Raw genomic sequence first — 13354 nt, forward strand, 5'->3', positions numbered from 1 at the left:
TGGAATGTTGGTCGTTTGTTAAAACGCCAAGAATGGGTTGCTGAAATATACAAATTTAATGGGAATTTAAAACATGGGTTTCATTTGTCTTGAGAAACTCGCTAAAAATATTTACAACAATAATATGATGCAGAATAAAAATAATGTAAGTTGAATATGACTAGATTATTTATTATTCCGACACAAAATATTGTCGATTTCTGTATTAATTCAACCAAATTATGTACTTTCATATAAATGTAATACATGCCATGTCAAATAAACAAAAATTAAAAAAAAAGTAGGTCGAGATAAGAGATGACTTATCGATTATTTGATTTAGTCAACCGCCATGGGGCTTTGCCGTTGATTAAAAACCACTACAGAAGTCACATTTGGAAAATGCACATAGAGCTACGCCATTGCCTCCTACAAGGACGCTATAGCGCATCTTCTTCTTCTTAATAGTTTAACATTTTCAAGCTGAATTGCATACACCATACATACTTTTGATTTGATGTAGCGATAGGTTTGCAAATTTTCAAAATTTATAACGACATATACATAAATCAGGCGTTACGAGTCAAACTTTAACTGTTTGTTTGCTTTAGGTTAATTTGCAATACTAGAAGAAGTAGATAATGGCTTAGCAATATCAACGATGCGTCAGGATCACCTGTAATTGTTGCGAGGAAGTCGCAGAATATTTGCTAGAAAGTCTCATAAAACAAATTTATTTATTGGTTTTCCTTATATTCTTTAAAAAGTTTCTTCTTAAATACGTAATCACATGATTGCGTGTCAAAGCGAACGATTCCACAAAACAGTGTCCATTAACAGTTTCAAAAGCACTTTAAAGGCACCTTTGCGAAAGATTATTATAAAACAAATTTATTAATTTATTTTTATTAAATCTTAAAAAAAAAGTTTTTCTTTAACTACTTAATCACATGATTGCGTATCAAAGCGCACGCATCTATAAAACGGAGTCTATTAACAGTTTCAAAAATTTCTGATTTTCATATGTTGAGTTTAATTTAATAATTGTACTACTCAATAAAAGGATGTATTCAATAGGTCTAAATTAGACAGCAATACTAGTAAAACATGCCTTAACAATATCGAAGTTGCAGGTAGTAGTGTCGGGATCACCCGCAATCGTTGCGATGAAGTCGCAAAAGACTTGCTTAAAGTCTTGTAGTTTAATTTTTTTCTTTTAAACTACGTAATCAAGTGCACGGAATCATAAAACAGTATCTATTAACAGTTTCAAAAGAACTTGTATTAAAACCGTAAATAAAATAGTTGTTGCATATATCCGCTAAAAGTGTAACAAACGCAGCGTCTATAATTATCATATGTTGGGTTGCTCAATTGAACCATCCCTTATTTAACAATCGCAGCATTCAATAAAGGCGTTTAATTTATATTTCTATAAATGGTCAAAAAGCTTTTTGCTTTTACCATGTGATATACAAAGACAAAGTTAAAATGTAGTTAAAGACAATATCTATCTTAAAATGGGACACCAACGTGAGAAAACTTTTTTTAAATATGAAGTCAAAGTACTCTAAATTATTAATAAAAATAAAAATAATCGTTGCGAACGCATCAAGAAAAGATAACAACGACAATCACTTTAAAAAACTACTTTTTATAATTAGCCGTCTCACCGAAAGGGGTTAAAAAAACTTCAATGGAGAGAAATCAGAAACAGCATACATATCTATGTTAAAATAGGACACATACATAAATAAACAGCATACAGATCTTTGTTAAAATGGGACACCAACATGAGAAAACTTTTTTTAAGGATTAAGTCAAAGTACTCTAAATTAATAAGAAAAAATAAAAATATCCGTTGCGAACGCCTCAAGAAAGGATAACGACGGCAATCTGTTTTAAAATGCTGAATTTTTTAATCAAAAGGGGTTAAACTAAAAATCTTCGACGGAGAAAATCCAATCTGTACCAGCATACAGATACCAATATAAATATGCTGTTGTGGATTTTTCAATGAATGGTATATTTTTTTTATCTTTTTTAAATCAATACAAATAATCTTTAATTTTAAGCCTTTTTATATTAATATTTTACGGTAAACATACAAATTTGTTGTATTTTAGGCAGCAGAAATATTTAAAATAAGACTAAAAATAAATTGTGTAGTTTTAAAGTTTCAGACAATAAACGCACTATTATTTTTGAAATAAAAATATATTATATAACATATAATTATGTTTGTATAAATCTGTATTTATTTTCAAAACTGCATTAGCACTATATTCGAATATTATATCGTTTACTAATTGATATTTAAAAAGTTAAAAGTATCGCGAGTATGCCGCCCCCAAGCTAGTGCCGCCCAGGCCCCCCCCCCCATAGCTACCTCACTGGTCACAAGTAATACAATATATATGTAATACAATATTATAAACTAAGTTAAAAGCTAGTAATTTAATCTTAAACTACTGGTAAATAATTATATTCAACTTATGTAAATTATTTAGTAGTGATCTTTTAATATGAAACGTGCAGCTTAAAAATAATTATAATTCTATTAATAATAATTTATTTATTATTTTAATGTCAAGTTCATTTATTTTTAACTCAAGATTATCACAATGTGTAAATCTGTATGTAAATCTAAGTATTTAAAAATTCATTTCATTCGTATGTAAAGTCAAGTTTATAAATGAATAAAAAAAAACGTAATCTATCTCTGTATGTTAATGCTTTAATATTACTTTTGGGGGCGATAAGCGGAATTTTTAATACGATAAGATTTTAACTACATACTAATTAAAGTAAATGCTGTTTCAAAAATATCAATATTTTTTACCGAACTACTGATTCATGGTGATCGTTCGTATAATAAAATATTGAGCGAAAATCCGTGTATAGATTAATATTTTAATTTCCAAACTTTTTAAATCGATGTAATACATATTAAAAAAATGCTCCTGAATTAAATACCCTGTCTATTAAAAATATCATTTCAACCAAATAATATCGACAACCGAAGGGTTAATTAGAGTGTAGCAGTGTCCGGGTATATAAACATATTTGCTAATAAATATAAAAAATAAAAGTAAACTCTGATTTAAAAATGATTATTTTCGTTTTCAGTATATTGCTACAGTAAAGCTTCGGAGCAAATAAGAAAATTTCTCCTCGACCTCCCGGGAGATTGTTTATGATTCCTACCAAGGAGAAAAACATTGCACAACTTCATACAAACACATACATATGTATCAAACAGCACACGGAAATAATTTAACACGCACGCACGCCACGCTACGCCACTGGAGCGAAGCGTAGCGAGCTTCCGAGCTACGGCTACGTCATTTACATCATAACTTTTTTAATTAAAAGCCCTCGCAGAAGCTCCTCTTCGCATTCCTTCGGCTACACTTGTCCCGAGAAGAAGACGCTTTTATGGCCGCATTAAAGCTAAGGCTTCCGTATTTCAACGATCACTATTACTATTAACAATTATAGTAATAGATGCGCCACATGTGTCTTTAAAGGCGTGTGAAAAATAAAGGCAACTCATGAATACATATTGCTATAAAAGCAAATATTTATTTTCATTTAATTGCTTTTATTTATATTACGTTTTTAGCCCTAATTGCTTCTATCTATAAAGCAATTTGATTTTATCAAGATTGGAAACCATTTTTTTACCCAGTGATCATAAAAATCGTTTTCCGCTTACAAATATATATTTTTTTCAATTTGAAAAGTTGTTGAACCATAAGAGGGTTTAAAACGTGGTTGCGTTCATCCCTAGAGGAATGGAAATTTTGCGCCAAAACGTATTCGAGTGTTGGTTGAGCTTTGGAAATGTGCATTCGGCGCTTTGAGCTTTGAGAGCTTTTCCTCTTGGGTGTGTTCGTATGCGCATTCACTTTTCCAGCGCAGTGGAAAAATCGCACGTGTTTACAAAGTGAGTTATTCAAAATAACTTATATGACAATATTCTAGTGATTATTGTTCTATAAAACATACGACTATAACATATCTAATAAAAAAATATTAGGTGCATAATTAATCAGTGAAGGGATGAAGCTTGCCTTTCCTTGAAAACAATATTTATTAATAAATATATATAAGACCTTATATTGCTTTATAAATTATATCATATATATCAATGGCACGATAGACTAGTGGTTTAAGTGGATGACTAACGCCCAATAGACACGGGTTAAAAAATATTTGTTCCCTAGTGTTTTAGTGATTAATATATTCAGATCGATCATCACAGATATGATTCACCTGAATTTTCATAATCTCACGGATAATTAATTAAAATAAAAGCATAGTAAAATAATTTGTTTGTAAGCTAATAATTTTTAATTATTAAAATATATTTCATCGACTTACAGACTGGTTTCAGTCTGGTGTTTTACTACTAACTTAGTAGTTGCTGATTAAATGTATCGCATTGTAAAGCATTGCGCTAACGTTTATCATGCTACAATAAAATATTTACAATACATTTTCGTAACCGCGCGTTTAAATGAAGATAATTATATTGTTCAGTCGTTACTAAAAAAGCTGCGGTAACTCACGATAGTGAGGGACCGACAGCTGTTGTAAATATAATATTATATAATATAAATAAATATGAATTTTTTAAAATAAGAAAGCATGAATAATATGTGGGGGAGCACCTATTTATGCCACAAGTTATTTAAATATTATTTCAATAAATTGTATTTTTCAACCTTAAATTATATATAAAAACATATTTTAGGTGTCCAACGCATACTGGCGATTTTCTTGATGACTTCTATAGGTGTCATCCGCGGTCAAAGGGTTAAAACCAGGCGCGTACGGTGAGATACATTCCTTTCGCTGGTTAAAACGTAATTTATTATTAACTTAATCAGCAAAATAATTTCAAAAAATCCTCCTTAAACATATTTTTAAAATATTATATATGAACTAAGTACCACTTTTTGTATAATCAATAATTGCAATGTTTGGACACAATATAATTAATAAAAAAATATGTAAGAGTTCTATTAATGACATTTTATTTTGTAAAAATAGCTTATATATACAGCTGAAATTACGATAAATGAAAAATATTAATATATGTATTAATTGGGTGATAAAAATTCACGTAATGAAAAGTTCACCTAATTTAGGCATAAATTTAAGTATTATAATAAAGTAAATTTGCCATAAAGTGTAAATTAAAATTTTTATGTTAAGTCAAGATTTATAAATGTCAAATTAAAAAACCTTTTTTCTTCTTTAAATTAATTATAAAAAATTAGGGATGTTGGAAAAATTTTCTTTACGATTTGATGAAAACATTTCATTACTTTAATAATTGATTTTCAGATATTTTTGACCTATATTAAAAAATAGAAAATATGTGTCTGCCTGTCTGAAACACTTCACAGTAGCGACGTGACATTTGTACATGTCATTCTGGCTGCTATTTCTAGGTTAACTGTGCTATTTTCAATTATAAACGTTTGGCGAAGCCATGTAATATAGCTATTAATATCATAAAGATGAAACATTTATTACATAACATTTAGATATTAATATTAATAAATGTGAAGTAAACGTGCAAAATATATTCGTCGCCGCAGTAGAAGTAGTGGGACGAGTAGCACATATTTTTGAATCAAAGAAGTCTGCGGATTGTTACTAGTAATTAAAAATCTTAATTTAAATGTATAGTGCTGCGTAATAATTATGAGCTAGCAAAAATTTCTTCCTTTGGGGGCGATTAGCGAAATTTTCGCTGCGATAAGATTAAAACTACTTATTTATTCGCTAATTGCTTTTGCGACATTTTTAATAATACAACCACTCACGAAAGGGACCCTAATGAAATAATCGGGCTTCACGAGATCGAAAGCTCTCGTATGCAAGCTTTTAAACCGGTTTTCCGCCTCGACACGAAAGCTCAATTTTAATAACCCATCAGGGGGCATTGAACTAACATTTTTAGTGATTTTTTGTGTTATATATAATTACTTTATATAAAGTTTCCATGGTAGTTTAAAACGTTTAAATGATTCTTAGTAAAAATAAAATAAAAGTGAAAGCCCTGTGGCGTAATTAATCATATTTTCAATTTAGCAATGGTTCCGTATAATGTGATATATTGTGCAAAGTATAGTAATTTGGAAATGTACATGCAAAAATAATAATGAGTTCCATTTTTTTATTGTTACATTATTATAGCTATTGAGCTGTTTATGATTAATTATTTAGAGGGACCGAATTTCAAGGGTTTGTGTATATTTCGTTAAGTTACTACCTTAAATGGGATTATTTTGGTCACGTACAGTATTTACAAGTTTATATACTATAATTATAATCACCACTATCATGATTATATTAGGTTAGTTAAATCTAAATTAACTATTATTATTTAGATCGTTATTGATTGCATTTAACTAAATAAGAAATATAACAAAAATTATACTCTTGACAACTCAGATTAAAAGACAATTTATTTATAATTTTTTTGTTAATTTTGACACTAACAATCAAATCCTCAATATATATATAAGCTTCCTAAAAATATGGTAAAAAACAATACCAATATATTTTTACATACCAATATGTAAAGTAAATAAATAAGTCCTGTAATCAAATATTTATAATTCAGAGAATAATTTTATAAGTGATTTAGACAGATCTCGATTTTTCTTATATTAAAAAATAAATTTGATTGACAGATAAATTTGTAACATTGAGTCAACAGTTGATTGATTTGACTTATGTCAACAACACGCCAGATTTTTTAAGTCTCTTGCAAATATTATCGTATATAGATTGTTGTCTTAAATTTTCAGATTTTGTTTTTTGTCTTAAGTTTTGTTTTCAACTGAGACGTTTTAAATTAACATCTGTTATGTTATAACGATATATTTGCAATTTTGATAATAAAATCTGATTTTGCAGTACATTGCATCCTGATAGCTTGAGTGTTGTTTCCGAGAAATATTGTGATATTTGTACACAAAAACAGCGATATTATAAATCTCTGGTCAAATCAAGGGTTAGCCTATATAAAATTACAATGGAGATCTACAAGTAGATATTTAAATATTTACTTTTTGGCTTTTGCAAAATGCCATAAGGCATAAAAATTATACTTCAGAATACGAACACCACATCTGTGACTATCCTAAGATTTGTTGCCATCGATTCTAAATAAGAATTCGTTATGGTGTGACATTTATATAAACCGATTTAGGAAAATACATAAGGATATTCGAAACGATTTTTTTTAACAAAATCAAGTACCACTAATTATTTAATTTTATATGAAAAAAAATCTGTTAAAAAATATGCTATCAAAAATATAATTAATCTCTTTTGGTGCCCTAAAATATTCAAAGATGTCAGTAAGTCTGTTGAAGTCTCTGATAAGCACGTGGTATTATAACTTGACCACGATGCAGCACTCGACGTGCGTGTTGACCATAAGACGCCTACGCGCATACTGAAATTGAACCGAGCTACTCGTTCTATCTCAGTTTGCGAAACATCATATCATTATCTCTCTCACTCTCGTCACTTAACACGCGAGAGAGCGAAAGGGGAAGTACTTCACCGTTCGCGCTTGAAAGAGTAGCTCTGACTTCAGTTTGCCGACAATGCTCGGAAACGCTCGAAGCTGGCCAAGTCGACTGAATTACCCCCACTTTACCTTCTGTTCTCGGTAACCTCGGGCAACTTCCGAGATATTTTAGAGCGGGCAGAACCGAACTCGACCGAAGTAACCCCGAAGTAACCCATTATATTCTCTGTCCTTGGCCAACCTTGGCCAACTTCCAGAGAGTGTAGTGCAGGCAACGGACTTTTGTTGTTGCAAAACCCATTTTTTAATTTATAAAATTCACATTATTGATGATACAGATATAGTGTCTTTTCGATAATTTTTCGAGAAAAATATTAAACCAAAAATTCTCATTTCTCGAAAAAAATTAATTTATATAATAAAAAGTATTTTTTATGATATAAATTAAATTTGTACGAATATGTTTAAAAGGTTTATAGCCACTGCTCTTTTTATAACGCTGAATAAGTAAAGGTGAATTTATGCATAATATGCATACTTATTGGAAGTTTTTAATAGGGATCTGGAAATGACAAAAAATTGTTTACAAATTTTTAACATTCGAACTCGCCTTATTTTTCCAAAGAATAAAATAAAATACTCAGATAAGAAACCTTTCCAAAGGTGTTCGTGGCAGATGTTTAAAAATATGCATACTTTTTCAGAAGGTCGAAAGTATTTGAATAGTAATAGAAAATCGTAAATTTTTGATTTTACCTAGCCGGAAAATAGATTGAAATGGTTGGATGTTCAAGAAATATTAAATATTAATGTTTTATTATTTATATATAAGTTAGAAAATAATACGTTACCAGAGTATATTAATAAGTATTTAATAACAAATAAAGAATACATAGATTTATTACTATAAAAAGTGACAATTTAAGGATAGTTAGGTATAAGAAAATGAGTACTGCCAGGGGAATAACGTATGGAAGTGTGAATTTGTATATTAATACTTCTAGGACAATCCGCAAACATAAAAATGTAGCGGGTTTCCTAAATGGAACAAAGAAAAAAATATGAATTATTTTTTTATATTCTGTTTATGTTTATATTATGTATTATGTGTATGTTTCGATTAAATTAGTTCATGGCATAAACAATTAGCTATATAAGCTAAATAAATTAATAAAATAAATATATAAATAAACTATTGCAGAATCCGCAGCTTCTCTCTTTGGAGTCCCTAGTCCAGATCGACGTTCGGAATTCTAGACGCCTAGTCTACCGAAGCATTACGATTTTCATCTGTGAGATTAAAAAAGCTAACAAAACTCGGCCTTAAATGATCAGTTAGAATTATAATTATATAATAATCACTAACATCGATAGCATAGACACGATAGAAATTGAAAATAATAACAAAAAGCAACAAAAAAGTACTAACTAAAATCTATGGTTATTATATTGCACTATCCATGAATTTTCATAAAATTCTACTGCTTCTAAATTCGAACCCTTAACCCCCTGACCCACACCGTTAACGTGCATTTTTAACTTAGATTCGGCTGGGAAATGTGTAGTTTGTGGACCGCTGTAGAGGCAAGTCATCGACCCCGAAGCTTGTCGAGGTGGGGAGGCTTCTGTGGGTGGGGGTTGGTTTGAGGGGGAGCGGTGAGGGTTGCCCGACCCGTTATCGATTTTACAAACCGAGCCAGCCTTCACGTGAGCCTGTTACGTTAACGTGGATTGTGGAGCGCTGCAACCACTGGCCGACTACGCCATGAATGATTCCGATCGGACCTCTTTTATAGGTCACACTCGGTCATAACTACTGACTTTTGATTGGCATTTATGTGGTGTGAGTGTGTGCTATACATTCATATGTGTGTAAGTGAAATTGTAGAACATGCTTACTCCAACACTTGTGGTTATTTTGACTCAATTTATTGCGTTAACGTTTCTCTTTGGGATAATGTTGAATTGCTACTCGCTAAAAGCCGGGTTCAGATATTGGTCAAAAGTAGTGGATCTGAACGTTTTTAGACTATTTCGTAATGTAAGTCAGCAGACTACATTAGATCCGTGTATAACACATGAAGTTAGTTGAGATTAAGATCACGATTATCGTGATTGTACAATAAAATAATTAAGCATATATAAATTGCAAATAAAACGTGACTTAATATAGTGTAAGATGGAAAGGATTCTGAAAAATTTGGTTTATGTAATATGTTTTAAAAGTGTGAGTGATTTTTTAGCTATAAAAAAGACTAGTAGATAAAATATTTGTGGGAGTGTAAATGATTACTATTAAAAATCTGCAAAACGACAATAGTTTGGCTTAATAATATATTAGAGAACAGTATTTTAGAACACCCAAAATTGCACAATAGCCACACACTTTTTTAAAAGCCATCAATTTAAACAAAAAAAATAGTCTGCTTTTCCATAAGACACGTCTAAAAAGCATCGAATTAGCAATGTTCCTTGGAACTATAAGATAGTCACTTTAAAAAACTTATATTTTCACAAAAGGATGAATTATAGGTGCAGCTAAACACTAACGAGTTTGATATTTAATTTGTCTTATATTTCAATCGTTGAAGCATTTCTTTCATATCACTATATATTCAGAATGTCATAAAGTGTATGCAAATAGACCGTTCTTGACTTTTGTACCTAATTGGTTCTTGAAATGTGTATACAAGAGTAAAGCAATGAAAATAAGCGTTTCAAAATCTCAGACTTTTTCTGAATTATAATAGCTATAGAAAGTTCCAAATATATTCATCCTTATTTTAAAACCAAAATATATGAAAAAATTATACAAAATACAACACAAACATCATTGTAATTTAATTGTGAATTAAATTTAAATTAAACGTGTGTGTATTTATATATAATATGTGCGTGTGAAAAAAAGTTAAAAAAACGCCGGGAAATGACTAAATATATCTTAAATTTCAATTTTCAAAAAAACGTGCGAGTTAACTCGTCCATGAGGAAATTGGATCACATATTTTTGGCAAGTATACTCGTTCATGTGGATTAAGCAGTTAATAAAGGTTTAATTATCAGCATATTCTATTTATTATCTTATATTTTATATTTGATTAATATCTTGTAAATTTATCAAGATATAATTTTAAACAAGAAAAGTTTCTGAGAGGGATTCCATTGATTTATTTATTATATCTTCACTGCTAAAATTCAAGTTTATTTAATCCATGATATTAATTGCTTTAATCTATTATTTCTAAAAGTATTTTAAAGTACACAGAATTAGTCATCATTTGTAGACATTTTATTCAAACTACCTCTTATTATTGACCGAGCTAATTTTTATTTTAACCTACAAGATTCCAATAATATTTGTAGTAGGAATACAGTGGTCAGTCGTTACAGACAATTACATAAAATCAAATTTGATTTTGACATATTGCGACAATTTTGAAGAAGATGAAGAGATGCCTATCTACGTGTTTAATCCTCTAGAGCAGGGGTCGGCAACCTTTTGAGACGGAAGAGCCAAAAGTTACAATTTACAAAATTTCCCAGTTTTTAAAGAGCCACTAACATTTTAATTTTAATATTAAGGTATTTGATTAGGATTAGGTATATCAATTTGATTTCTGATTTAAAATAAAAACTTTAAATATGAAATAATATTTATTCATATAACACCATTCATATGCACCAATAACTAAACAAACAGAACAGTGTTGCCACATTTCAAAAATGTACTACCTACTACACCTATTCTCACTGTTATCTGTTGGGTGTTTTTGTCCTGTTTAAAGTTTTTTTTTGCAGTATAATCTATTTTATGAGTTTTGAAAATAAAATAATTATTAATATTTGCGCATGGAACTGGAGAGACGCATCTTGACGTCAAAAGAGCCGCATGCGGCTCGCGAGCCGCAGGTTGCCGACCCCTGCTCTAGAGTAACTTCCGTCAATTTTGTTCTTCGGTTGTCGTTTTAATTTAATTTATGGATTATATTAGTAGTGATAATGTGTTCAATGTTTAACGTTAGATAACGGTCTTATTGTTTTTAATTATTTTTCAGAAACATTGATGGAACAATTTGATGACGTATACGGCTGCAATGTAGAATTGGTATATATAAACAAAGAGTGAACATAAGTTTAATGTAACTGAATATCTTGAATTTGGCTTTTTCGAAAGAGGAATGATGGCACAGAACAAAAATTTAATAAAAACCATGACGTATACATATTTTGCCACATTGGAATTGAAAATAACACTCTTAGATATTTTGGCTATCGATTATTCCAGGTATGAAATCACATATTTATAATCATTGTAAAATGTCGTTTATTAGATAGCATCCAAGAAACTACACATTTATAAGCTGTCCGTTGGCTGATATATATAGCATTCCCACTGCGACAGCAGCTATTTGATCGACATTAACATTCAATCCTCAAACACACTATGGATATATTACACATTCACGTTTAAAATGTACCTGGTTTATTTGCAATTCTTAAAATCTAACGTATATGTGCATTAAATCGGAAGCAATGATAATTTTTATGTAATATAAAAGGAAAAACTCACTTTACGGCATCGGAGCCCAACGACGGGAATTCAAAATTTGAAGATTGTTTATCTAATTTAATCTATGTATTTTTTTAATCCCCAACACATTATGTATATATTTAATTTTAATAGTTATAACACACCTAGTTAATTTGCAATCCGATTATTTATATTCAGACAAATGACGAATTAATGAAAATTATTGTCGCGTAGCAAAATTTTGTTATTAAATAATAATTATTTAAAACTGTTGTCAAGGTACTGTCGTCCATCTTGTTTTATATTTGAATGCTTATTTTTTATTGGTCGAAACAACAGAACGCATTACCGGTGCCTCGGAAAGCAATGAAGCAAATTCAATTTTTATTTTTTAAATTTTTGTCATAATCTACTTTTTTGGAAGTGAAGCTACTTAAGTTTTTAGAACGGTCTTGTGCGCTTTTATTTTAAGTCACTTTTGAAGTTGCCACAATCAATATGAGCTATAGAAATCGTCGCCCTGATAAGTATTTATCAAAGTATAATATTTATTTGTCTATGAGATAAATTGACATGGAGGTAAACTGTTAGCGATTAATTGCTGGCGGTGAATTACATGTGATACATTTTTCTAGAAGATCCATACAACTTCACAACAATGTTTTCGGTAATAGCTATGAGGAGCTATAATAAATATGTACGATGATGCTTATATTTTAAGTTTGCAGCAAAACTGATATATAAATGAAAATATATATATAATAAATGTGTGTTGTTCGTATAATGGCCATTAAGACGCATTACGAAAATCTGGCAAATTATGGTATTTATTATTATTTATTATCAATAAAAAATAATATATGATAAAAAGATGTGCCTTTATGCAGTCTATCAAATTATTATATAAAGACGGATTAAAGTTTTGTTTTAGCTTGTTTCTGGTGTTGTATTTTTTTTCTGAACAAGTAAAAAACACATTTTTACGAAGCTTATCTTTCTCATGATTGGTAGGAGTAGAAAATTAGAAAAAAAAATTTTAAATTACTTTTATTTTCTCTTTTATATATTAGATGTTCTAAAAACCTTTATTGCGTAAAGTCAATTACAAATTACAAATAAATTTTGCATCCTCCGTTCTTGAACTATTATATAATGACATTATCTGTCAGAAAGGAATGACTTGTTGTAATAAAAATATATATACACTATATAATGAAATGTTTATTATATAAAGTAGAATTTACTGTTACTGTTTTTTCAGTGTTGAAAGCCTTACTTTGAAC

At 29.6% G+C, this 13354-nt stretch overlaps 1 protein-coding gene across 9 annotated transcripts in view; it reads right to left on the bottom strand.

Annotated features, from left to right (window-relative positions):
- The window catches only part of brp (ELKS/RAB6-interacting/CAST family member bruchpilot), a 105922-nt gene that overhangs the window by 41611 nt on the left and 50957 nt on the right, over positions 1-13354 (bottom strand). The gene's annotated exons all lie outside the window — the stretch shown is intronic.

Source organism: Plectrocnemia conspersa, unplaced genomic scaffold, assembly GCF_051122295.1.
Source record: "Plectrocnemia conspersa isolate PC_06_02 unplaced genomic scaffold, ASM5112229v1 ptg000008l, whole genome shotgun sequence".
Classification (NCBI taxonomy): domain Eukaryota; kingdom Metazoa; phylum Arthropoda; class Insecta; order Trichoptera; family Polycentropodidae; genus Plectrocnemia; species Plectrocnemia conspersa.